We start from the raw sequence: 27,862 nt of genomic DNA, 5'->3' as shown, positions 1-27,862 counted from the left end.
CAACTATACACAGAGCAACAGTGAAATTACTAGAGGGGCTGGGATGTAGCTCAGTGGTGGAGCTTGCCTAGCATGTGTGAAGTCCTGGGTTCAAAGCCCAGGATTGAGAAAAAAAATGTTACAAATGACTTACTAATATTGTTTGTTGATAGTGAGCAAAATTAAAACAATTTGCTCTGGAACATAGTTCTGTTGATATCTATGAAAGTTCTAAAATTACCATAAATGAAGAATCACTGGAATACCATGATTAACACACACAAAAAAAATAAGCTAAAAAATTCATCAGTAGCTACAGGAAGATGGTAAAAATTTTGCAGACAAGAAATATGTTTTATATTGCTTAACCAAATTTTATTCTAAAATAAATGGTAAATGCATCTGGACATTTATATTTTCTTGGTTTTAGGTCTGAATTTTAATCAGAGAAGAAAGCAAATATGACATTTGAAGACTTGAAATACTTGGAGACTTGCATTATATGACATTAACAGAAAACAAAGAATTTATATATTGTAATTATAAGCATACTTTAAGTTGAACTCTTTCATAATGTTTCAGATTAAAATAACAGAATCAACTTTCTAAATAGGGAACATGATTAAAACTGGGTTAACACTTCACTGTAGTTAATAGGCACTCCACACTCTCTAATAATATGAAATCATTGACTTCATACCAAAACAAAACTTGGGTTTCTAGAGTGTGGCTAAATGCAAATTTGCCATCTGCCTTGCAGGGCTGCTGAGTGATGGATGAACACACTGAGAAAACTTTTTCTTTAAAAATGTACAAGGTGATGTTGTCGGTAAGGCTGCAGTGCAGCAAAGGGAGCCATCTGCAAAAGAATTGGCTTGGGAGTTGGAGTTTGGAAAGCTGATGACTTTGTAGTCTAGTCCAGGCTAAATTTTTGTTGATACTTTCTTTGTTGGAGGGAGAGAGAGAGAGAGAGAGAGAGAGAGAGAGAGAGCGCGTGCACACACACTCTCACTTCTTTTTGCCCATCTTTCATTTCAACAAGATGTAGATGGGTAAAATTTGTATAATGACCTACGAAAAACTCATAAATATCAAATAGTTAGGTATTTTTCCTTCATGAAAATTCCCATGCTTCCTATAACTAAGAACCCGCAACAAATATGAATTCAAGAAATTTGTATAAATTTACAAATAAATAAGTGTTCAAAATTGAGGAATTTAAAGAAGTAATTAATGAATGAACTATTCCAAATTTTAAAATGATTCCATTAAAAAAAGAATTACCAGTGCACTAATGAATAGTTCACAAAACTGAGGGTGTAATTTTAAAAGATTATCTATCATATGTGCATTTCTACTTGTAATATTTACCCCACTTACATTAGAACTACAAAAAAGAATGAAATGAATGTGTCATAGATTTAACACTTTTATTATTTTTTTAATTTGGGATTGTGATCTTACGTTTTGCAATAAAAACCAAGTGGGACAAACTTGGTCATTAGTCATACATAGATTAGATTGAATCCTATGAAAACTAGTCAGGGAATTATTCACACAATAAGATGTTAAAGAAGCCTTGTTGAACCACCAGCATATGACTCTTCCATAACACTTGAAATTCCTATGTGGTCATACTCTTTTGGGTTTAATTTTTCTCTTAAACGTGACTTGAAATATATATGGTATGGGAGAATGTTAGGAAGACTTGTGTCGTTTTGATCAGAGTAGCTAGTACCAGTTTGGAAGGGAAATAATGGAGAGGGAAAACATACTGGTGAAATAAGATGCAACCAGGAAATTTTGATGAGGGGGTATGGGTTCAGAGACTGAAACAACCCAGAACTAGGGCACAACAGATGACCAGATGTCATGAGCTGTTTGTGGGCTATGTGTGGACTGTTGAGCATAGTAGCCTCCTGATAGGATAAGTCTGGCATTGGGAACCTCCCGTGACACCCCCACAGGGATTGACCACCTGATGCAGGTGAACTTCCCCCTCAAGCTCTGCCAAAGATCCCATGCAGCACCTGAGATAGGTGTGACCTGCCAAGATGTCAATCAACCTGCTGACTGCAGGACATCACGAAGCAAGACTCCACCCTTGAATCCTTATCCCTGCCTTTCACGATCCCCCTTAAATAAACTCCTGGAGCCATTTTGTCTTTTTTGTAGTTTCAGAGCCTATGTGGACTAGATCTATCAGGGGCTTTGCATTCTGTAAATATGTTTCTGCGTATTTGTGCTTTGTTATTTACTGATTATTTGAGACTGTAAGTCTTAGGGTGGCTTGGGTTATACTGGGCAGGAAGAATGACCCCCTAATTAATGCTGGCCATCATCCTCCCCCCATTAACCAAGCATTCAGGTGACCAGAACACAACACTGGAAGGGTGGAGCCTCAGACAAAGCTCACCAATGTCATGATTTTTGCTGGATATAGCTCTCAGAATAGGGCTGCGGTACCACACAACCTCCTTCCATGACCACCAATAAACATTGCTTTAACTCAATAAAAATTTGTTGGTGTTCTAATTAAATGCTTTATTTGTAAAGTACAAATCAGTATATTGACTCACTAGTGTTGTGTTCATTCTTAAAACCCAAACAATCTCCATCAAATCCTAGCAAAGTAGAAAAAGTCACATTGCAATAAGAAATTTAAAATTGAACTCAATCCTTAAGACTTCAGATGTTTCACTTATTAGAAATGTTTTTAAATTCTCAAATGCTAGTTTAGTAGTATATAAACACACTATGTAATGGCATATTTCTCTTGCCTTATCACATAACATGAAAAAAAACCTAAATATTGACTTGCAGAACACAGGAGATAATCACTGTTTGATGAGATAAGTGATACTGCAGTCCCAAATGGCTATTAAATATGTAACTTCAGGATTTTTTTTCTTGCAGTGGGGAAAAATGTGTGCAAAGTTGTCCATAAACTCACAGTTGGACTCTTGTTTAGCCAATAGTCTACTTAAAACACCAGCCCTGTGATTTAGGATAAGAGAAGCAATCTGTGATTATGCACCCTTGGAGACATAAAATCGATACCATTTGATTTATTAGTGTCTGTCAACATTTAGGGAATCTGTGGCTATTTGAGTGACCCTCTCAACTACAAGAGCTGAAGCAAATAATGCAGATACTTATCAGAGATGAACAAGACTAAGGATTGTCTTAAAAGACAATGCTAGTTTTAAAAGGCCTCTTTCAACCCAGATGCATTGCATTTTATTCAAAGACACAAAACAGACTGAATTGCTAGATTTGTTTGTCTTTAAATGTAGCAGCATTCATATTTAACCTTTTGTTAGATGGACAAATAGAAGGAATTGAAGTACAAATGACAGAGAGTGCCATCTCTCTATCTGAAAGACGGGGAGAGAGAGAACCCATATATATATACACAGGAGTTAATCCACATTTCTTTTCCTTGTGGGCAGCATTTACCACAAGGAAAAATACCATGAAAATCTCTGATCATAGTGTCTAATACACTAGCAAACATCAAAAGTCAGAGCATGAAATTCCTTGGCTAAAAGGTTCAGGTCATTTAATTGGTAGATACCAAAGATAAAAATTAATCCCTCGGGAAATTTTATGATGTCATTTATCAATCCAGTCCAAACATGTTTTCTACTTTGCCGATTTATGAAACAGCTTGGCTCCTCTAAAGAAAAACATTTAAAAATAACCAACGAAATTGTTTTTTAAAATACTGACTTTTTTTAATTCAAAGAAAAGTTTCATTCTTTAGGAATGAGAAGCAACAGCTCTGGACTGATGTGGAGTTTTCAGATATCTGCACATATAGAGTATTATTTTTGCATATTCAATGAAAATTCTTCAGATAATGCTCCAACTTAATACTCCAACATGAAGATGTATGTTGAGAATGTTGGGCACATTGCAGGTCTTTTAGCTTTAGATGGGAAGCAAGGGAAGATCAAATATCTCTAAGACTTCTTTTCCTTGGAGGTCACCTGATTTGCAGCAAATGAGGATTTAGTATTCTCACCCATGAAAAAAAGATAAATAAAGAGTGATGGGTAGTTTGATGTCTAACAGTCATGATCAACACACATAGCTCATGACAGAATTAATACTCAGTGTTAAACAAGGAATACAGGTCTCCCGTGTCTGTATAAGGCATTTTATATGAGATTTGGAAAGAGTAATAGTAAAGAGTGCATAGAAAACAAATTACCCATCTTTTTCAAAGGTAGAGATTTTCATTTACATTCATTTGTGTTCATCTTTATGAGTATTACTCTCTGTGAAAGGTTCATTTAATTCCAGGGACATGAGTGTAAGAAATAAGCAGAAAAAGACTGAAGGTCAAAAATACAGACACCCAGAAATAGATGCACACAAATATATCCAATTGATTTTGACAAAAATTCAAAGGCAATTCAGTGGAGGACAGATCACATTTTAGCCAATGGTGCTACCATTTGGATGTCCATACACAAAAGTGAATAAATGAACCTAGAGCTAAGTCTCACACTGTCTACAGAAATTATCACATAGTGGATCATGGGCTCAAATTTGAAACATAAAACCATAGAACTTGAAGGAAAAACCATAGGAGAAATCTATGGGTCTTGCCTAGGCAAAGTTCTTAGCATCAAAAACACCTTCCATAAAAGAAAAATCAATAAATTGGACACCAGCAAAATCAGAAACTTTTGCTCTGTAAGCAGTCTCTGTGAAGATGTCGAAAAGACAAGCTACAGAATAAAAGAAGGTATTTGTAAACCACATATTTGATAAAATACTGTGCCTAAAATATATAAGGAACTCACAAAACAAAAAGAAAAAAAATAATCCAATTTAAAAATAGACTAAAGACCTGAGGAGTCCATGCTAATGTAGACTATATACATATGGCAAATAGGCATATGAAAAGCTGTTCAACATTAGCTGCTAAGAAAAATTCAGATTAAAACCACAATGAACATCAATATGCATGAGTTAAAATAAAAAGTAGTAACAATACAATAACTATGTGAGTAGAAATCATTGAAACAAAACACAGAATCAATGAAAATAAAAACTGATTCAATAAAATAGATAAATACCTGGCAAGACTGACAAAAAAAAAAGAAAAGCAACATCAGAAATTGACAGATGAGGGAAAGCCAGGTTTTGATGGCATCTTTTGCTGAAGTCAGGGACCTAAGAGAATCCCAAGGAACTGCACCCCAAGTCCCTGGAGTTTGCTCCAGAGTTCAGGTGATCCTTGCCGTGTCACCTTAGGTTTGTTCAGTCTGCCCCATGTCTTCAGAGCCCCATCCTCTGACTGCCCACCCCATAGGCTGCAGTTTCTTGGTATTCTCTTATGTCCCTGACCTCATCAAAGGATGCCATCAAAACCTGGCTTTCCCTCTCCTGTCAGTTTCTGATATTGGTCATTTGTGTTGCCTTTCTTGCTAGATATTTATCTTGCTAGATACTTATCTATTCTATTAAAGCTGTTTCTATTTTCATTGATTTTCTCTTTGGGTTTTCTGGTTTAGTTTCAATGATTTCTACTCTTATTGTTATTATGTTTTCCTTCATCAGGCTTTGGGATTAATATACTTTTCCCCCGCCCCACCCCAGGTTCTTGATGCAAGACTTTTTCTCTTTCTCTAATCTATGCATTTAGTGTCATAAATGTCTTTGACTGTGCTTCACCTGTGTCCCACAAGTATTAATATGCTGCATTTTTATTCTCCTTCCATCCAGTGCATTGTTGAATTCCTTTGAGACTTCCTTTTTTGAACTATGGATTATTTAGAAGTATGTTATTTAGTTTCTAAGTGTTTGGGAGATTTTTCTATTCTCTCCCTGTTACTGAGCTTCTGTTTTGTTACATTGTGGTTAAAAAACACACTGTGCGTGATGTCAATAATTTTGAATTTGTTGAGATTTGTCTCATGGCTCAGGATATGGTCTATGTCAACACATCATCTAGGGGCACTTGAAAAGAAAAAACATTTGCTGTGGTAGGATAGAGTGTCATATGCATGTCATTTAGACTCTGCTAGTTGATGGTGTTGTTGAATTCTTCCAGACCTTTGCTGACTTTGTCTAGTCTTCTCCATCAGCTTTTGAAAGAAGGATCTTAAAGTCACCAGCTATAATAATGAAGCTTTTTTTATTTCTCCTTTTAGTTCTACCAGTTGTTGCTCCACATTTTTTTAAACATATTTTGTTTGGTACACTCACATTAGGATTTAATGGATTGACCCTTTTATCATTATAAACAGTCAACCCTTCATGTCTGCAGGTTCCACATCTGTGGATGCAACCAAACGCACACTGAAAATAATTTTTTAGAAAGTGTCTTTACTAAAATGTACAAACTTTTTTCATTATTCCCTAAGCAAAACAGTAAGACATTTACAACATAGGTATTACAAGTAATCTAAAGATAATTTAAGTATATGGGAAAATAGGTTATATGCAAATACTAGGCCATTTTCTGTAAGGGATCAGAGCATCTGAGGATTTTGGTATCCACAGCAGGTGCTTGAAGTTCAAGCTCACAAACACCAAGGGACGACTTGAATGTCTCTATCTCATTTTCCTTTTTCTAAAGTCTACTTTAAGTGACATTAGTGGAGTTGCTCCTATTTTTCTTAATTAATGTTTTCATGATGTATCTTTTTTTCATTCTTTTCCTTACAGTCTTCCTAGATCATAATATCTAAAGAGAATTCCTCCTTAAAAATATATTGTATGGGACTGGAGTTGTGGCTCAGTGGTAGAGCACTTGCCTAGCATGTGTGAGGCACTGAGTTTGATTCTCAGCACTGCATATAAATAAATAAATAAATAATAATAAAGTCCCATTGACAACTAAAAAATATTTTTTAAAAAATATATTCTATAGTCTTTTTTAGTCCATTATACTTATATTTGTTTTCTAATGGGCATATTTAGGTCATTTACATTTAACATAATTATTGTTATGTTAGAAATTAACATACCATTCTTTCTTGTTGACTGTTCTCTGCTCTTCATTTATCTGTTATCTTTTTCCTAGCTTGATGTTCATTATATAAACATTATTTTAGAATTCTATTTTGATTTATCCATAGTATTTGTGAGTATCTTTTGTATAGCCTTTTAGAAATTGTCCTAGTTATTATATTATTTATGAATAACGCATCTCATCCACTCATCTATCATTTTACCAGTTCAAGTAAGATATAGAAACTTTATCTTCACATCCCTCTATTATCCCTGTTTATAATAGGATTATCTTAAATATTTCCTCTACATACATTTAGAATCACATGACACAGTTACAATTTTGCTTCAATAACAAAACATAATTTAGGAAAATCAAGAGGAGAAGAAAAGCTTATTGTTCTTATCAGTATTTTTGCTTATCATGTTCTTTATTCGGATTATCTGTGGTTACTTTTTAATTGTATTCTTTATATTTACAGGACTTCTTTAAACCATTCCTTTAGGCAAGTTGGTCTCCTGCTTACAAAGTCTCTTAATTTTCCTTCATTAGAGAATGGATCGATTTTGCCCTCATTCTGAAGAACAAGATATAGTCCCAAAGTCATGACCCCAAGGACCCACTACCTTTAATCAGGTCCCACTTTCTATAGTTTTCATTTATTCCTAATTGTCCATTCAAATTATGAATTCAGCAATGGATAATCCACTTATGATCCAATCATTTCCTAAAAGCCCCTCCTGTGGACATTGCTACATTGGAGACCAAGCCTTCAACACGTGATTCTTTGGGGGACATTCCAAATCCAAACCACAGGGTTTCACCCATTATATTTCCTCTGTGTTATTCAGATTAGATATTTTGTATTATTCTGTTTTCCAGTTCACTGATTATTTTCTCTGTCTTTTCTAACTACTCTGAAGTTGTACCAATCAATTTAGTTTTTTATTTCATCTATTATATTTCTCTGTTCTAAAATTTTCATTTAATTCTTATTTGTATCTTCTATCTCTTTGCTGAAGTTGTCCAGTTTTTAAAATTTGTTCCACATATGCTTGTAATTGCTTGCTAAAGCATTCTTATCATAACAGCTTTGTCGGATAATTCTAATATATCTGTCATCTCAGTATCTATTAACAGTGTTCTTTCATTCAGTTTGAAACCTTCTTGGTTCTTAGTATCATGGATAATTTTTTTTTACTGAAACTCAGACTTTTTGCAGTATATTATTAAACTCTGGATCTATTTAAACCTTCTATTTTAGCTGACTTTCTGATACTACTTCCTTTGGGTGGGAGGGGCACTACCTTGTCATTTCCAGGTGAAAGTAGGAGTCTACACTGGTCTTTATTGACACCAAATATAATGAGAAAGAAGGGCTCCTCGTGCCTACTTGATAGTGAGACAGAGGTTTCCAGTTCCCCAAATAGTCTACACTGACACTGTGATAAAGGTGGCCTCTATGCCAGTGGGTCATGGGAAAGTTCTGGCTCTTCACAAGGCTTCCTCTACAACAACCCCAAGCAGAGGGAGAAGGCACCTGTGCTATCAGATGGTGGGAGAAGTCCAGCCTCCTTACATGAGATCCACATTGTTTTAAAAGCCAATTTAAAGATCCACATTGTTTTTAAAGCCAATTCATTTTACCTCAAGTTCTCTGTTGTTGGTTTTTAAAGAGTTCTGTTTGAAAATTGAAGCATTATAATAAGAGTCATCAATTCAGGACAGTATCATAAATAAGTTCTAAGAAGCCATATAAGTCTACTATTATTTTCTTTATAAAGCCATATACATTTATCATGTTATTTTCCTTCAAAAAACTCCTTAATAGACTCCCATTTCTTAGAAGGTGTATACTGCTAGCAATGGCATGCAAGCTCCTTGATGATCTAGTGCCAACCACCACTCTGATCTCAAATCTATTTCTCTACATATTCATGACATAGATTCCAGGGAATTATTAGAATTATCCCCAGAATATCATTTCTTAAAATATGTTATCTTACAGTATTTCACTAGATCCAAGAAGCCCTCAATTACAAGATATGCCATTATTTCCTATGAATGACTAAGAAAATCACTGATCATTACTTTTATACAATACTAACAATTTTAAGATGCATCTCAGTTTTAGAAATATTAAAGCATAAAAAAATTTTGGCCTAAAATTTTATGAAATGTGGTAATCATTAAGTATACAAAAGAATATTTATGAATAACCATTTAAAGAATAACACAGTGAGTTTAATATGACCTACTCACCATCCTACCACACTTTATTCTACTCTCTCTTTAAGAGAAAGTGTGACTTAAATTTTTAACCATTCTCCTGCTCTTATTGATTATTTTCAGATATGCTTGTATCTATGCACAACTTTTTGTTTAACTTTAGCATATTCTGACCTTTACACATGTGTGATTTATTCTGCAATCTGCTCTTTTTGCTCAAAGTAATCTCACTGAGATTGCCCCATGGTGTCACTATAACTCATTCATTATACTGCTGTAATAGTCCACTATGTAGATACCACAATATTTTTACCTATCCTGCTATAACTGCTCATGTGCTGATGATGAACATTGGGAGGTTTGCTTCTCATGTGCATGGTATTATAAACATGTTGCCATGAAAATGCTACTTGTCTGCCAGAGCATGTGTGCTTACGTTTCTCTAGGGACCATATGCGTTAGTACACTTGTTGTGTCTAAACTAGGGTTGAACCTTCACAGTTTTACAAGATAGCAGCAAACTTCTTTCCAAACCGTGTGTAACAATTTGCCCTCCCAGCTATAGCATGTGAATATTCCAGCTACGTCACTGGGTTCCACTTTCACTTAGTTCAAAGATATTCAATCTCCTGTACTCTGCAAAACAATACTCAATCAATTCTCGAACCATCTCTTCAAGAAAGCACATAACTTGAAAGCTAAAGGTTAAGATTTGGAGCCAGACTGCTCCAGATTGCTATGAAAATTTGGTTACTTAATACATATAGTGTGCCTAGAAAGGTATCCTTGGACACAATCCGCAGAAAATATTAGTTAAGTATTTTTGTTGCTGCTGCTATTGTTTTATTGAATTACTTACAGAATCCTGGAAACACTTAGATTTTAGTGTGCTCTGCTTTTGTGCACTTGCATACATGGCACCCTCATGCTGAAATATCCTTCCCTCCCTCCTCCATCTGAATTTCATTCTTTAGGGTCAATTCTTTATGCCCCACTCAAACCCATGCAGAGTTGATCATCCTTACTCAGGGCTACCCCTGCCTCTTCTATATCACTTATCACATTGCAGCCCAATCACTTGTCTACCTCCTGTCTCCCTTGTTGTAATTTCAGTTATTTCACACACATAACCTTTCATTTATATTCCCTATTTCCTAGTTTTAGTAGTCTCTTAACAGATATTTGATGAATAAGTGCATAAATAGACAAATGAATTAAATATGAATAATTGTAAACATCAGTGAGTACCCACTTACAAATATTTTTTAGCTTTGCAAATTCAACTGGGTTACAAAGAGTTAAAATGTATATACCATCGTGTTCTCCTATCAGACCCTTATTAAAGGAATTCTACTCTTTTTTAATAGCCTAGGATAGAATAATTTTAAAGCATGACCTTTTTATCTGTGTGCAACCATAACAATTTTTTCTTTAACCAACCTTATAAATTGATCTTTATTCTTGTTTTCCTTCTCTATAAGAATGTCATCCCACAGCACAACTAAAAACAAAAGAAAAATGCTTGGAGCATTGAAGCACAAAGTTATTTTATGGATCTCCTTCCTCCTTTTTAGTCTTCAAGTTGGTAAAAAGAAAAAAAAAAAATATATATATATATATATATAACCTTTTGTGCTTTTCTTTTTCTTTCAAATTTAGTGTAGTTAAATGGTTGGCTGCTAGAATGTTAATACTTTATGCAAGCAATAAAGTCCACCACTGTTACCAGGAGCATCTTCTACTGCTTCCCTCACACAGATTTGTGGGAACAGCTCTCATTCACACAGATGATTTTAATTCTTAGACTTCTGAATCTTATAATGTGTCAAACCTCCCTCCTTAGTTAGTATCTCTACCAAAATAGTCTCACTTTTGACATTAGTATTGGGCAGTGAGGCCAAACACTTAAAAGTATTATTTCTCCTAAATATGACTAGGCCCTTTTATGCTTCTCCATGTGTCACAGAATTGAGTTTATCTAGTGCTAAGAAGATGGCACCTAGAATTGAACACAGTACCTAGATGTGGACTGAAAAGTTTATGCATTTCTTGATTTTATAAATATGTTCTACAATCCTTGTTTCTATGCACATATGTATTAATATAGCTTAAGAATTTTTTTTTAATTTGGGAGAAGGAAGAAGTCATGGCATTGACCAAGCATTTTTTACACAAATTTATTTCTATTAAAATTCATCTGTTTACTTTGGGGGCCAGTGTTGCCTATTCAATAATATAAGTCTTTAATTTATATTATTACATAACAAAAATTCATTATTCCACTTGGATTTGAGTCACTTGAAAACTTGATGACACAAGTTCTTTAAGGAGACGTCTCGCACACAATACCGTGTGTGCACTCAGAGCTTACCACAGTGTCTGGTAATAATAGGTGTTCAGCGTAAATTGAATGAATTAATTCTTGAGTGAATGGATATTATTTAACATTAAAGTTATTATAGTCCAGGATCATCTACTTTCTTATGCTTCTTCCTTTTTTCCCCTATTTCCCTGTCTCATAAAATGATACAAATTATCCTTTCATATTATCTAAATTGTCAGCTTTGGAGGCATTTTAGATTTCAGCTTTTCTCAATCATTTACTAACTTTCCAATCACAGTGTGGATTGCATCATTCTTGCCCTTTCCAGTCTAATTAGGGATGCTATTCCAATCCTTCATTAAGAAGACTGACATTAATAGCTTTTATTGCTAATGAGACACTTTTCTCATGATATTACAGAGTCCCCAGTATGAATTATGTCTTGAATTACTGGAAGTATGCTATTTGCAGAGTATTCCCTTTTCCAGGCAAACCAGCACAGTGGTAAATATGTTTGTTCAAACAGCTGCTTTCAACAGCAGGAATCGCACATGCCAACACAACAGTGAGCTGCCAACAATCCTCTGATAGTGTTCTGAATTCAGGGAGGAAGTCAAGGGAATTGTATGTAAATACCCTAAATGCGTATGTCTGTTTATCTATGTGCACGCCAAATGTCAGATATATTCCACATTCATTAACTAAGAGCCAATTGGGCCAGGCACTGTACTGTTGGCAAATATGAATGAGACACAATTCCTGCCTGAAATTTAGAATCTTAGAAGAAAGACAGATATATGGAAAAAATCCTAAATGAGTTATAGGTAGTGATGCAAATAGGCTCAAAGCATAATAAGAAAGGTTGTCCAAGTACTGGGAATTTACGGATGACATTTTATAAAAAGGCAAAAGAATGATGGGACAGATAAATAGATAGATAGATAGATACATACATACATACATACATACATACATATATGTGGTATTGGGTACTGAATCCAGGAATATTTTGACACTGTATCCCCAGTACTTTGTTTAAATTTATTTGGATTTTGATATGGGGTATCACTAAATTGTCAAGGAGGGACTCAAACTTACTATCCTTCTGCCTCAGCCTCCTGAATTTCTGAGATTACAGACATGTTCTTCTAATGTCTGTCTGAAAATAATATGTTTATATTACTTTATATGTAATAGGACATATATGAATAACTAATGCTACAAAATTCATGGTGAATACAAAAGTAATGCCAATGTTTTCAGCAAGGAAACAATTGCAAAAATAGAATTAACAACTTCAAGCCAGGAAGAGGAACAGTAAACTATACCACTTTTACTCCAAACATAGCAATGATAGCTTCATATGGAAAGATAAAGCCAAAAAGACAGAGCTGGAACAAGATAAACATCTCTGTTTTAACCTGGCCTCCCAACTATGACCAGAACGAAGGCTTACTACTTTGTTGAGTGATAAAATCCCATGGAGCAGAAATACAGAAAAAAGAGGAAGAAGACAAGTAAAGGAAAAATCCAGTTTGAGGTTTTAGGCATGACTGATAGATCATCTCCTAAGATAACTGAGATGTCAGATGGAAGACTTCCCAACCCACAGAGGAAAGAAGGTTCTCACCTCGCCGTGGTTAAAGCCTTACTGCACAGCCCTTTTGCTTCTCTCATGCCCACTCACACATACTTCTAGGTTGTGCCTGCTTACGACCGTATCAATGCCTGCCTGTCTTCAACAAGGAATTGTGACACAGGAGGTGAGCTCGTGCCTGGACCTGCTATCTGGTTGCACGTGTGTGAAGGTTGTTGACTTCTCCAAAGACAGTTGGTCAACAAAGCAGTGGCTGTGGCTAAAATGGATTACCAAAGGTTCCACAGATAAGTTGTGATGACAAGATCTAAAGTGTCTGAAATACCTAAGAGGTGTCTGATATCATTTCTGTGGATGTGAAATGCAAAGAAGTAAGCAGAAATAAAGCTACTGTCTACTGGGCTTGAATCTAGAAGCAGCGACCTCCATCGACCTCCATCATATGTGATAATGACAAACAGAAAATGCATGATAGTGCTTAGCCCTAAGGAAAGAGAAAGAGAAGGAAACAGGATGGGGAAGTAGTAAACAGGGACACAACAGTGACCATAATGTCTTATTTCTTACATAAAAAAAACTCTGAGACAAAAATGAAGAAATAATGTAATTTTTTAAAATTAAATGTTGGGTATATTGAGTGCTGTTATATGTTACATTATTCTGTTTAACTTTTTGTATGTCTAAAGGATAGCCTAATAAACAAAATTCACAAAATTAAAATACATGTGCATAGTGAAATGGTGCTGGTCACTTTAACAGTACTAATTATTTCCATGTAGAATGTGACATAGATATGTGTATCCTAGTGTTATGTCTCAGCATATGATATTTTCCTTTAGTTTATTTTTGTGAAAAATCAATATGATTTCAGGAATTATTTCTTGTCACAAAAAAAAAGAAACACCAAGAGCAGGAGATTTTGTTGTGAAATATTTATAACTCAAGTAAATTTTTAAGACACCATTAAAGAAATTTAAAGAGTGGCTTGTATAGATCCTATTACCCAGTCCCTCTTTTTTGTCCAGTACAGAAACAACATGAGAACTCAGAACACCATTTCCAATTCTTTTCTGCCTTCATATCTCTCCAAGGGTGTTTGGAAGTCATTCTCTTTAGAAGTAGGAATAGAGGTGTAAGATGACCCAATGTTGTTCATCCATTTTCATGTTTTAGTATTCTAAATCTATGGAGACTCAATTTTCCCTTTCATCATCAACTGTGCACCTAAAAAGGAGGCTTTGTTTACCAACTAAAGAGCAATTATGTCTGGAAATTTCTGCAGAACAGAACTCATTGCACATGGTGACCATTTAATCTGTCCAATCTCCTTTTGACAGCCCAAATCCGATTACTTTTCTCAGTAGAATACTCATCAGACCTCCTTGAGCTCTGGACAAATCAATCTCCCTGATTTCTTCAGACTTTCACAGCTAATCCTCGACCAGGTCTGCAGCAATACTTTTAAGCCTCTTTGACAACATGGAAGAAACAGAACTGTAAATATAATTAGTGACTCCTTCCTACATTTTCTACAAAACATTTCCTGCCCTGGAGGATTGTATGCTAGGAGCAAGCAAAGGAAGAGGGAGGAATTGGAAAAGGGAGAAAACAGGTACAATGAATGAAAATGATAAGGCCCATTACAGTGACTTTCAAGTTCTTTACAAACCAGTGGCATACCTAGAGTATTTAGCACACAGAGCTGGTGGCTTTTCAACAGTCTTCTACTCAATACAACAAAATTATCTCCAGTAATAATCATGAAATGGAATGAGCAATAGCTAGAAAAGATATAAAGAGAGTGAATATTCTCTTTTATTAAATTTTATGTATGATAGAATCTGGCCAGTTTCTTTAAAAAAGTGAATTTTAGTATATGCAAACCATTCACATCTCCTAAATCATACCGATGCAATGTTTTATTTCCTTGATTGGTTCTTTAGTTCTAAAGAAATTACAAAATAAAAAAGAGAGTAACTTATAATTTTAAAGATGTTATCTGAATGTAAGAAAACATCAATGTAAGAAGTATGAAACAAAAAAATCATATTTCATGGTCCCTGTTTTACTGTTTGCACTATAAACACAAATCCAAGTCTTCAGAAGGATGACAAAATTGAGATCACTCCAGTGCTAATTCATTGTCCTTACACTTGGTGTGCCATCACTGTTTATCTTGAATGTTTGCTTAAATGTAGGAATACATGTTATTTATAGAGGTTGGAGACAAGCTATGCCTGTGCAAGACAGAAGAATATCGACCCTTTACAAGCAAACTCTGGAAACAAGAAATGTCACTGATTTCACATATCAGAGGCCAGTAGGATAAATGGAAATATTCTTTGTAGAATACAATGCAGAATACAATCTTTATTAAAGAATAAGTTTTAAAGATGTAATAATTTGAAGTTCAGAACCTAGACCTAGGAAAGACTTTGTTCAGGAAAAGTAATTGTTTAGAGTTGCCTTTACCTGTTGATAATTTTTAATAATCAATTTCCAGCTAGTTTGTTATCATTTTTAACTATTCTATAGATAATGCACTCCAGTATTGCGGTCGTCAGTAGTTTCCACTGTTCCGCCTCCATTGCAAGTGAGTAAATATCTTGACAGATTTTTTTTTAAATTTTATTTCGTTTCTTCTTAATAACAGAAAAAAATTAATGCTTCAATGGAGATGAGATACCAAAGCCTATTCCTTGATCTAACCATCTTAACAAGTTTAAGGCACACTAAAGGCACAATAAAGGCAAATACACCAGCTTGGATTTCTGAACAAATAACTCATATTAATATTAAATATACTATTTTGTCTGTCTACATTACTTATTTTCTTCAAAGTTCTTCAATGAGTGTCTTACTTTTAATAATATTACTCAAATAAAAATATGATTATAAATAAAACACACTCAATCTTAAATCTCTATTTGGTTTAATCCATACTCTCTCTTTCTAACCAATCTCCTTTCAGATTTTGAGGAATATGAGATGCTCCTAGGTTCCTAGATACTTACAAAATCCACATTGCTCATTGTGGACAAAGGACCAAAAGTCCTTCCTTGTTATAATTTATATTATTATTTTTGTCTTATTAATAGACATGCAAATGTGTTCAAATTAAGATATCCTTAGTGAATGCAAATATTAACTGGTTATAGGAAAATCTCTATAGGACTCTCATCACACACACACACACACACACACACACACACACACACACAATATTTCTAAGTTTGCTGGCCTCGGGAACATTCTGGAAATAATTAACTCCCTAGGGTAGAAAAGAATCAGACTGGTACAGAGATTGGATATTTAGAAGAATACTCAAAAGATTTATCTATACTTTTAGCTCAGGCATACCATTTACAATAGCAACTCTCAACTTGGATGTGCAATGAAATCATCTAGGAACCTTTAAAAATTACTGATGCCTATGTTTTCCCCCGAGATATTCTGGTTTAATTAGCCCAATGTACAGATTGGCCAGAGAAAAGTTTTAAATATCTCCTCTCCCTGACTCTTATGTGCTGCAAATGTTAAGATCCACCACTTTTAAAACTTATTTCTGTGTCCTTACTCTTAAGCTAAAGCCTAAAAAAATTTCTGTTTTGGAGGAATTTAGACTTTTTTTTTTAAGTCAGTGTTTTATTTCAAACCCACAAATTTTACATAGGTTATATTATTTAGAAGTAATTAAAAGAGTTATTTTGATTGACAGGAAACCACCCCTGCCAGCAATTCTGTATATTATATATGTAGAGAAGAAATTTCCACCTATGCAGATTTGGGCTTGAATTGTAACTGTGATGGCCATTGTGGTGCATGGCTTGGATCGCCCTTCAAAAAATCTGCTCATAAGATCACCGTTGATCAGCACCCTTCTGCTGCCCCACATTTGGCTCCAACTTATAAATCTCTACTTCCCTAGGGGCTGTACCTAACCAATGAGTCAGCATAGCAGGGGTATTAGAACTCGCCAGTGATATGGTGTGTGTGCTGAGTGATCCCCAAAGAAAGGGTCCATTGTGGTTGAAGGCTTAGTCCCAAGGATAGTGCTATTGGGAGGTGGCAGAACCTTTGACAAGTAGGGCCTAGTAGGAGGACCTTAGGTGACTGTAGGTATTCATTTAGAAAGAATTATGGGACTTCAGTGTCTCTCTCTCTCTCTCTCTCTCTCTCTCTCTCTCTCTCTCACACACACACACACACACACACACACACACACACTCCTATCCTGATATGCTACTATCTATTGCCCTCACCAGAAGGAGTCACCCAATTTGGACTTTGAACCTCCTAAACTGTGAGCTAATTAATAATTAAGTGTTTTCTTTTTTATAAGTTAGTTGCTTAGTGTTTTGTAATGACATAAAGGTGACTAGTGCAGTTGTACTCCTCCAATAAGGTTCTTTTGCTTAGAAATTCCCAAGACATCATGAATGAGACTTTCTCAGAACTCTGTGTGGTCTAAGGTTCTTCCTACCAAGTCCTCCTTCCTTCTCTCTCCTTTCCCATATTTCAATCCACATCCCTCCCCCTTTATCTTTCACAGGCATTTCCCTCAACATTCCTCTGGTGAATCTAATCTTATCCTCCTGTTCACTTATCAGAGGAACCAAATTGACACATGACTTTAATGTCACCTGAGATTGTAACAGAAAATGAACTTCCTAGTTTTTTCATCTGTTAAAATAAAAAGAATAAAAAATTATAGGGGATATTGTGAGAATTGAATAAGTTATCAGTGAACACAGTAGTCTACTTCCTAGCACTCAGAAAAGAAGTTAATAGACACCAATATTCCTTCTCAACTTTTCTAAACAAGTAAATTTTTCTTGCATCATTGAGCATATTTTTCTATAATTTATATTTTATGTATTGTGGTTATTCATAGAATAGGGCACACAATGGGATAAGGGTTTCTAAAGACAAAAATGCAACAATAAATATCAGAGTAAAGGCATATTATCATATATGGGATATTATTCACTTGCCTTAAGACAGGTACACAAAACAAAATTATTATGGAAAGTATATTTTGCTTATGTATATCTCATGCGAGATACACACACACACACACACACACACACATTTGTTGAATTTATATGTGGTACCTTTTGTTTCCTAAATGTTCTTCAAATTTAGAGCATACAAAAGCAAGGATGCATGACTGCCATCAATTAACATATCTGAACCTAGAGAAAGACCACTGCAGGTTTCTGCCCAGCTTCAAAAGTGTGTATCTTCAAGAAATCTTTCATAGTTCATGCAAATACAGAGAGCATTGTTGCCCACCAAAACTTGCCAGCAAAACTTACAAATAAACAAACAGCACTATCAAAAAAGTTAGTGGGGAAAGAAGAGGGGAAATAGAGAATTGTATTACCTATTGCTCCAAACTATAATATAAAAAACTGAATTTAAAATTCAGTCAGTTCTGCTTTAATGCAACATCTGCATTCCTCAAAATTATTGTGCTATGTAATATCACACAATAAAAATTACAGAGCTTAGGAGAAAATGGGGTTAGTGTCACAATACTCAAAAGAATTTCAGCCATACCACTATATGTACACACATACATATCCACACCAGGAACATATAACAGTTCTTTAGGTGGCAGATTTTAGGTGGTTCTAATTGTTGTAGTTTCTTTGTAATTTCTTACTTTTTGTTTTAAAATTATAGAGCCCATTAATTTTTATAACCCATTAAATCATTCACCAACTATTTATAATCTCCCTGATCCAGAAATTGGATTTATATGCAGACTATAAAATTTGAGTACAGATCCTCTTGTTTAACCCTCTTTTAACAGTCTTTTCATATTAACCACCTCAACAGTTCTAGTTGTTTTCTTTATGCATTTGATAATATATATAAATTTTATTTTTTTACACATATTCATAAATTTTTGAACATGAAGTTGATTATACTATGCCATCTATGACTTCCTTTTTGTAATTTAATAATATAACCAGGAAATTTTGTCGAGTCACTTTGTCTAAAGATCCTTCATTTAAAAAAGAAAAACAGTCAAAAAAAATATGCTAGTGCAGTTTATACACATGAAATGGTTATGAAATACACAAATACCACAATAAATATGGCATTGCATATTGAAAAAGAACTGAATTTGAAGAAGGCTTTCAGCTTAGGAGCTATGAAATAGTGGAAAAAGGATTATCTGAAAGTTCTAATGCCAGACGTAGGTGGGTGTGGCTCACAACACAGGGTGAGATGTCCATACAGGTAGATATTTGAGATGTATGTATGCTTGTGAATTGCTATGCAGCTGGGTTTGCCTGGCTGCAGTTTACTGAACTTACCTACAGATTCTCTCAAATTTGTGTCATGTTCAAATATCATTTGGGTTAGAACAATTCATGTTTTACTATATAGGAATCGAGTGACTATAAGTCCCATTAGGAATTTTTTTTTTTAATTGAGAGGAAGCACTTTACTAAGACTTAAGAGAATACATCACTGAACCAAACATTTGAATATCATGGCAACATAACAAGTTGTTAGTTAATTCTCTAGATAAATGTGTGTACACTAAATTTATATAGAAGTAGGTGGACAGAAAAAATGGTTCTGTTTTTGAAATGGTGATTTAATGTTTCTTTTTTAAATTAATAATTACCTATCAAATAATTTCTTAATATTATAGTCAAGGAAAACAAACAGGTAAATTAACTTCTCTTTTGTTCCAAAACATATGTATTTTTTTTTCATATGTAGAGTTCATTTTGTAAGACTTTTTCTATGGCCAAGCTTTCAACTTGATCAGGGTCTCATGCCTCAGCAGGGTACATTTCATATGAATCTAGTTACCTCCTGGCTTCTAACACTAATCCTTAAGAGAACCAAACCAACTTCTGGTCCCATTTGAACATTCATTAAGTTGATGAACGTAGACTGAGGTTTAGAAAGATTATTCAACACTCCACAGGCTCAATTTCGTTCAGAAAGAATAGAACAAAGCTTTAAAGTTCCTACCAAAGGCTTCTGATAGAAAATTGTGGACTTGGAATTGCAGTCCATTTGCACAGAATGTAACAGCTGAAACTTTACCTTCACATGGTATTTTACAAGTTTGCCAAGTGCTTTCACAGCTACCTAATTTAACATAATTACATGTCCCTTATCATTGTGTGCTGCAAATCATTTTCCTATTCATTCAGGGTTGCCCCCTCCCACCCATATTATTTTAAATCTTTCTGGCCTACCTTTAGAAAATGAGACTTACCCAAGCATTTCCAGGTTTTACATGGTGAGGGTGAAGAGATCTGTCACAGTTAATGTATGTAAAGACCTGGGAAAAATTTGGCAGCAGTATTAAAATTGCTGATCCATGAGTTGAGCTATTTGACTGGCGAGCTTCTCGGTTACTTAGAAAATATAAGTCTCTTGTGTTCATTTGTTCAGTTTTTTTTTTTTTTTCATTCTGGAGAATGAAACTGGTTCAAAGGAGACCACAGGGGGGAAATCTAATCAAGTCTTAATAAGGGGGACTAGAACTTTAGTCCTCTGCTTTCCATGAGAACAGATCTGTCCTAAATACTTCTAGCTCCTTGTGCACAAAAATGGAGTGCGTTATCTGACCGGGGAGTTTCCTAGCTGAATATGAGTACAGCAGTACTTTCTGCCCTCCTTGTTCTCAAGACCCAGCTAACTACAGAGTGCGGATGCTCAGCTCTGTTATTCTAAGAAAAATTGAGTACAGTCTCTGCTTTTGCCTACAATCTATTTTTAATTCTAATTTGTTATGTATGACAGCAGAATGCATTACAATTCATATTACACATATAGAGCACAATTTTTCATATCTCTGGTTGTATACAAAGTAGAGTCACTCTATTCATGTCTTCATACATGTACTTAGGGTAGTGATGTCCATCTCATTCCACCTTTCCATCTCTTTCCTACCCCCATGCCCCCTATCTTGCCTTCCCTCCCCTCTGCCCTATCTAGAGTTCATCTAATCATCCCATGCTCCCCCAACCCCATTATGAATCAGCCTCCTTATATCAGAGAAAACACACAGCATTTGGTTTTTTGGGATTGGCTAACTGCACTTATCATTTTTTTCTCCAACTCCATCCATTTACCTTTGCCTACAATCTTGAAGTTCAATTCAAATAAGTATTAGAATATGGTGCCTTGAACCAGGAAAATTGAGAAATAGACATGGAGTGTGATTTGGGTGGTAAAAATAACATTGCATACTAAAAGACTGGGTGAGGTCAGAGGGTGTCTGTTGTTGACTTTGGTGGTTTGTAAGTGCTTACAAGGCACCTTGCAACTGCCATTTCATAGTTGTGTGGTGTGCTTATAACCAATGCAGCCTAAGCAGCAGCTTTCGACCTTGGGTTTTAAAGGAATAGGTTACTAGAGGGTTTTAAATTTGGTGGAGGCTGCAGTTTAGGTGGCTGGTCCACAGGTCTGTGATTATTTGTATGCAGGGAGAGGCTGATTTTGCATACACTGAGGTTCACAGGACTTAAATAAAGTCACATGGGCTCCAGAGACCCTCAGAAGCAGGCAGCTACAGTACAACCACAGACTTCCCACTCTTCACTCTTACAAACAATAGGTGAAATAATTTTCATTGCTTTTATATGTTTCTGAACTGTGAATGTAGGAACTATATTTAAAGTATACAAGCATTCAAGTCCAAAACATATTTTTAAACACCCCTGTGTGAGGTTCTAGCTAAAACTGTTTTGTGTCAGATACATTGTCTTGAAGAACACAGGACAATACCCATTCTCAGTGAATCTCCTGATGGCAACAAGCTTCAAGAAATATCAAAAGGCAGTGCAAGTTCAGAAATCTGCTGGGGGTGTTTCTCCAGCTGGACTGGGTATGATCTGTAGAAAGAGGTCTTAGAGCTAAGTTGTTTCATAGCAAAAACAATGGATCCACCACCATACTATGGCAGAGGAGAAACTGGAAGACATGTCGCTAGACAGAACCCACATTAAATCACATCAAGATGCCCAAAACACATGGCCCAGTGGTTTGCCAAATAATGCAGAAATGCTTGCAAATTCCTAAGCTTGACCATCATGACTCAGCTATCCCATTTTAGAAGAGACCATGTGCATAAATAGATTTTCCCCCAAGATTTGGTAATTACTTAGTCCTAAAGGGAATATCCTTAAAAAGGGCTTCTTCTGGTTGAATTCAAGCTCTTAAGTTGTAAATTCTGAAAAATTGGCATGGATGGAGTAGCATCTCAATCAGACTTACAATCAACACTGTCCACCCTATTCTTAGATGTCAATAAATCTCTTCTAGAAGTCCTGACATCATTGATACCAGGTTAGAGAACACAATTTCCCCTGTCAAAACTGTTCTCAGGGCTGGGGATTAGCTGTTTTCTAATTTTGGTGGAATAAGGGCCCATGCCATAATAATACTGTAAATCCCTTTTTGAAAACGAATCACATTAGAAATTTGGCATTGAATTAATGCAGTTCCTGAAGCTGTGAGGGAACTCACCCATTCTGTGAGAAATAGTCCAGGCTGCAGCTGCCCAAGGAAACTCATTTTCTCCAATAACAGATAACTCCTTACTGACAACTAAACAGAATAAGCAATTGGAAGGAATGATTTTTTCCCACTAATTTCATTGAAATCACAAAGGTGAAACAATTTGAGTCTGGGGTTTTATTCATTTGAACTATAACATTCAAAAGAACTTCAACTAGCAATTTAATATTTGTGGAGGAATTTAATAATGGGCATAGATTTATATGTAAATTCAGAAATTCCAGTTTTTGTCATGTTATTATTGGAATAGCTTCATGGGTTCATTTAATATCATTGCAAATCCTCTAATAAGTTTGGACAATGAAGGTGGATAAAATTCGGGTTGAGAATATAAAGGGGAGAGAATTTTCAGCTTTATTATAGATTGACTTTTTACACATGTCTAGAAGAAAAGGATTTCTCTCTCACCAGTGGTACTAGGCAGATCCACCCAAAATCAGACATTGGTGGTAGGACAATAACCTCAGGATGATGGAAAAGTCTGCTTTGATAGACTGAAGATTTGACCTCTAAGACAACAGCAGCAATCCGCTTTCCACAGACTTGATGGTTAGGCTCCATTAGGTAAAAAAATCTCAAGACTTTCTGGAGGCTGGGGGATGTGATAATTCTTTACCGCCCTTGAATTTTCTCTAATGGAGTTTTCCCAAAGTTTTTCATCTTAGAAAGTGAATCTGTTACTGGACTAATGTGTATGGGAAAAGAAATAGGTAAGTGTAGCTCAGCCCTTTCTCCCTACATTCCTGAGGGAGCCAGCTGCCTTTAGAAGGTACATAGGCTCCAGCATGAATTTAGGTTCAACAGGATCAGTCTCCTACCAAGAAGGTTCCAAGTAGACTCTGGAAGATCCTGTTGTTTGGTATTAGGATCCCATTATTGTCCCATCCTTAGGTTCACTCTCAAATATTAGTCTCATTAATCATAAAGGATAAAGGTGATATTTGATCTCTTTGCTCTCCATCTATTTTCCCATAAAGATGATAGATAGATAGATAGATAGATAGATAGATAGATAGATAGATAAAATTGAAGTTGTGTGTGTGTGAGAGAGAGATAAAAAGAGAGAGAGAGAGAGATCAAGGCAGGCAAACCAAGGCTGTCATTTATTGGGCTTGCTTAAGGATATGTAAGGTAAAAGGAGAAGACTCTCTAATGATAATAGTCCAGTAAGGTAATAAAGGGAAGTCTAGATCCAGGGTTTGAGAGTTATAGAACTACACCAAAAGAAGCCCCAGAAAAATCTTGCTTCCCTCAAGTTTCCAAATGAAAAAATATAAGCAGAAAATAAGTCCAGGGTTTCCAATTTCACATTCTCTCAGGTTTATGTCTATAAACTTGAGAGATTAACAATATAGTATGTCTTGAAGTTTATGAAAAAAAAATCAAAAGCAGAAGCACAGATGCAGGGTGTTGGCAGTGGTGATCTGTACATTGCCTATCTCCCTCATCACCACAACTTCAGCATCTGTTCCCAGGATGAAACATTCAATATGGTCATTTACAAACTCACAATGGACAGAATGAGAAGTGAGAAGGCTGAAGAAAATAAAGGAATAGGAAATTAAGCAGGGAATTGTCCCAGTACCAACCAATTAATCTCATAAAGCCCATTTTGGTGGCCACACTGACAGAGACCATGGCAACATTTTTATTGGCTTCTACAGTTAAGGGCACTCTTTCTGTATGTCTCTGATGTAAGCAAACAGATGCCATTCTTTCCTATAAAACAGAAACAAACCAAAAAACCTAAAGCTTAGTCATATCCTTAAGGATATAAGGTTTAGCCAAAGGAAGCCACTGGCCACAACTAGGAATGGCAGAAAGAACCAGAGTGATAAAGCCCCACCTTCACCTTTCCTGTAATTAAATGTTCTTTTCTATAGTCCATGCTTTCATACTGTTGGAAAATTAAAATAGGTATTTTCTCCATGAAAACTCAGCCCAGACATAATAATAACTCCCTTTCTGATCAATTATATGGACCAATTCATCCAACTGAATAGAAGAGGATAAATTTGACTTTCCTTGCTCCCTTAATATTAACAAGAAGAAATCTCAACTCCATTTTATTTCTCTCCTCAAGTGAACTTAAGTAAAAAATAATAATAATAATAATAATAATAATCTATATTAATGAAAAAGATGGATAGAAAAATTTTTTTTCAAATTTTAGTGCTACTCAACTATAACCAGAATCAAATTCTCTGAACAGGAGTTGAAATATGGAATTGAATAGTATCAGAATATCCTGGCCCCTGCACCTCTCCCACCAAATAGCTTTCTAACCTAAAAAGCAGTTTGAAAAGATAAACATGCAAACAAATCAAAGAAGCTGGATTAACACTAAAAATTAAAGTGTGCTAAGAGGAGAATGAAAGGTTCTGTCTGACTGACATGATCTCTTAAAGTTGTAATCAAGCATATTTGAGCATGTAGAATGTGATACACACACACACACACACACACACACACACACACACACACACACAAGCCATTGCCATGAACACATTCTAGTTTAATCACGTGTCCACTCCAGACTGTTAATTAGTTCCCTTGGCTATGAAGAACTCAAAGGACTTGACCCTTGGACTCTTCCAGTTAAATTTTGTCTGAAACTTTTTAATCATTTTTTTTCATTAATGCAAAACAAACTAGAAACACTTTACCCAAACTCTAATATTTGGGAACTAATATGAAGGGGGGGGGGGGAATCCCACTGGAAGCTAACTTATCTCTCAGGATCAAAAAATGAGACCCTCACTTTTTGTATAGTATGTTTTTATTGGAAATCTAGAATTTTTGTAGGTGTCCCTTCTATTTCTTTCTCTCACCCAACTATTGACAATCTTCTTCCAGCTTTATCATTACCTAGAGGTCAGATGAAAAGACAATAGTTGATCTGAAGAAATATTTTGACAAAACCCATGCTGTCTATGTTTCATCCTTAGGTAATTGGCTCCACCAAGACGCACTTGCCATTGAATAGAAGCTTCACACTACAGGCTGGTTTTCATAATTAATGCCGACACTTAATACAACCTCTTGTTGGAATAATTTGCTTTAAATCCAGAGTAACAAAAAACGAAGATCACCTACTTAATTTATCTGTACCTCACCACCTGAATATATTTGTGACCTTTGGATCATTGAAATATTATCTTTCAGAGGACAAAAATAATGCAAGAAGATCTTCCTTACACCAAACCTTATCATAAAGACTACCAAAGACAGCATAAAAATCATTATCCTAAACTTAAAACAACAGTTATCTAGTAAAAACACAGCACACACACTGAAACCAGCTTATCTCTCATAAGAAAGTAATACAGCCTCACAATTTTGTTTGATAACAAATATTCTCAGCTTTTCCCTTACAGAATTGATAGAAATATTTACTGAAAGACAAGACTAGGATTTTATCTGAATCAACTTTTGTGGCTTACCTAAAGTATTGCTATTTACTTCCAACACAAACGATAAATGAGTAAATTGTACCCAGATACTCACAGTGGAGATCTCGGTTCTAGCCCCTGACATCAGACGTCGCGGCTGCAGACTGAACGCTACTGTAAGAAGGCACTTTTATTTTCCTTACAAAGTAGCACCCTCTAGTGGCTTTTCAGAAATTATTAAGGCATGCACGCCAAGTATGTGACATAATTTGTTTACTATCAAGTTACACAGTGTCAAAACGCTCAGGTGAGATCAAAAGCTTGTTCTGGGCCCTTCAGAAAGCATATTCCAACCTCTTTCCATGCTTCTCTAGGGGAAAGATATTTAGAATAGAAAAAGGATATTTAGAACAGTTCCTATGTCACATCTATAAGGGGCCTGTGAATAAAATATACCTTTCCCTGGCAATACTCTATTATTTTCCGATGATGATGATTCTAGCATCATCACTGCTATTAATGTTAATAGAAAAGTTGTCATTCACTATACACCAGCTTTGTATTCATGTTCTGCCTGTTTCACTCCATTTAAAACTCACTATGAGTATATAATAACCTAAGCTTGATCCTCATCTTCTTTTATCAAATGAAATAGTTAGTAGAGGCCCATATGTATAATGTAAGTTGTCTGAGTTCAATTGCTTAGGAGGAGATGAAGAAAAACTGAGAGTCAAATCTATCTTTATGTATTTTGCAAGAACTCTCAGTTTTGATTTCGACAAGCAAAAATTTTCAGTACTTTTTAAAAAAAATTTATATTTTTAGTTGTAGTTGGACACAATACCTTTATTTCACTTATTTATTTTTATGTGGTGCTGAGGATCGAACCCAGGGTCTCGTGCATGCAAGGCGAGCGCTCTACCGCTGAGCCACAACCCCAGCCCCTTCAGTACTTTTTGCATGAATCCAGACTCTAAAGCATTAGGCGGAATTTTCAGCCTACATTGTACTAGATTCTAATCATGAGAATGTGAGTGGAAGCATGGATACCACTTGCATGCACTGTCCATGAAAATCCTCCCTTTTGTAGTCTTCCATATTCCTTTGCCCTCAGGGACAGTGGATTGGAGATGGTCCGCAGTTAACCTGGGAAACCATGTGTTACAGATAACAGAACCACAAGACAGAAGGAAGGTGCCTGGCCCCTAGTCACAGTTTTGAGGAAATGCACCTGACAATTAGGAACATCTGTTTTACCATTTAGGTGAAGTGTGAAATTGACTTCGATAAATTTTGAATCATACAGTTTTGCATTTCTTGGTTACAGCAGCAAGAATTCCATCTTCATTAATGGCATCACAGAAAATGTAACAAGTTTAAAATAGGTTTATCTCCATTTAACATAGTTTAAAACCAAGGTTCAGATAGTTAAATAACTATCCCAACTATGCACAACCATAGAATTCAAACTGAATCCAACTCAGATCTCTTCAAAACACATGCTTTTTCCTCTGATTTATAGTAACAGCCCATCACTTTGTCTCTAAATAGTGACAAAACTAGCATGTTCCTTTGTACCAGTTCACTTAGTTATGCTGTAGTAACAAATGACTCAAAACTCTGAGTTTTTCATGGTGATATTTACTTTTCATGTACATGTATGTGTCCACCTCAGTTCACAGTGAATGTCTCCCTCATCCTGCGCCTGAGCTGAAGGAGCAGCCCTTATTTCCATCAGATGTCATAGAAAGAATAATGGTGGTACTGCATGATAGTTATGAAAGCTTCCATCAGGAAGTAGTCTGTGTTGC

The 27,862-nt window shown here is 35.4% G+C and overlaps 1 protein-coding gene across 1 annotated transcript in view; it reads right to left on the bottom strand.

Moving 5' to 3' along the window:
• The window catches only part of ARHGAP24 (Rho GTPase activating protein 24), a 754,850-nt gene extending 728,668 nt beyond the window's left edge, over positions 1-26,182 (bottom strand). Inside the window, exon 1 of the mRNA XM_081303914.1 lies at positions 26,167-26,182. The gene's annotated coding sequence lies outside the window, so the exon portion shown is untranslated. The remainder of the gene's footprint in view (positions 1-26,166) is intronic.
• Between the last annotated feature and the right edge of the window lie 1,680 nt (positions 26,183-27,862).

This window comes from Spermophilus citellus (assembly GCF_964194105.1).
Source record: "Spermophilus citellus genome assembly, chromosome: 8".
Classification (NCBI taxonomy): domain Eukaryota; kingdom Metazoa; phylum Chordata; class Mammalia; order Rodentia; family Sciuridae; genus Spermophilus; species Spermophilus citellus.
The sequence above is the reverse complement of the archived record's forward strand: the minus strand, read 5'-3'. Positions and strand labels throughout refer to the sequence as shown.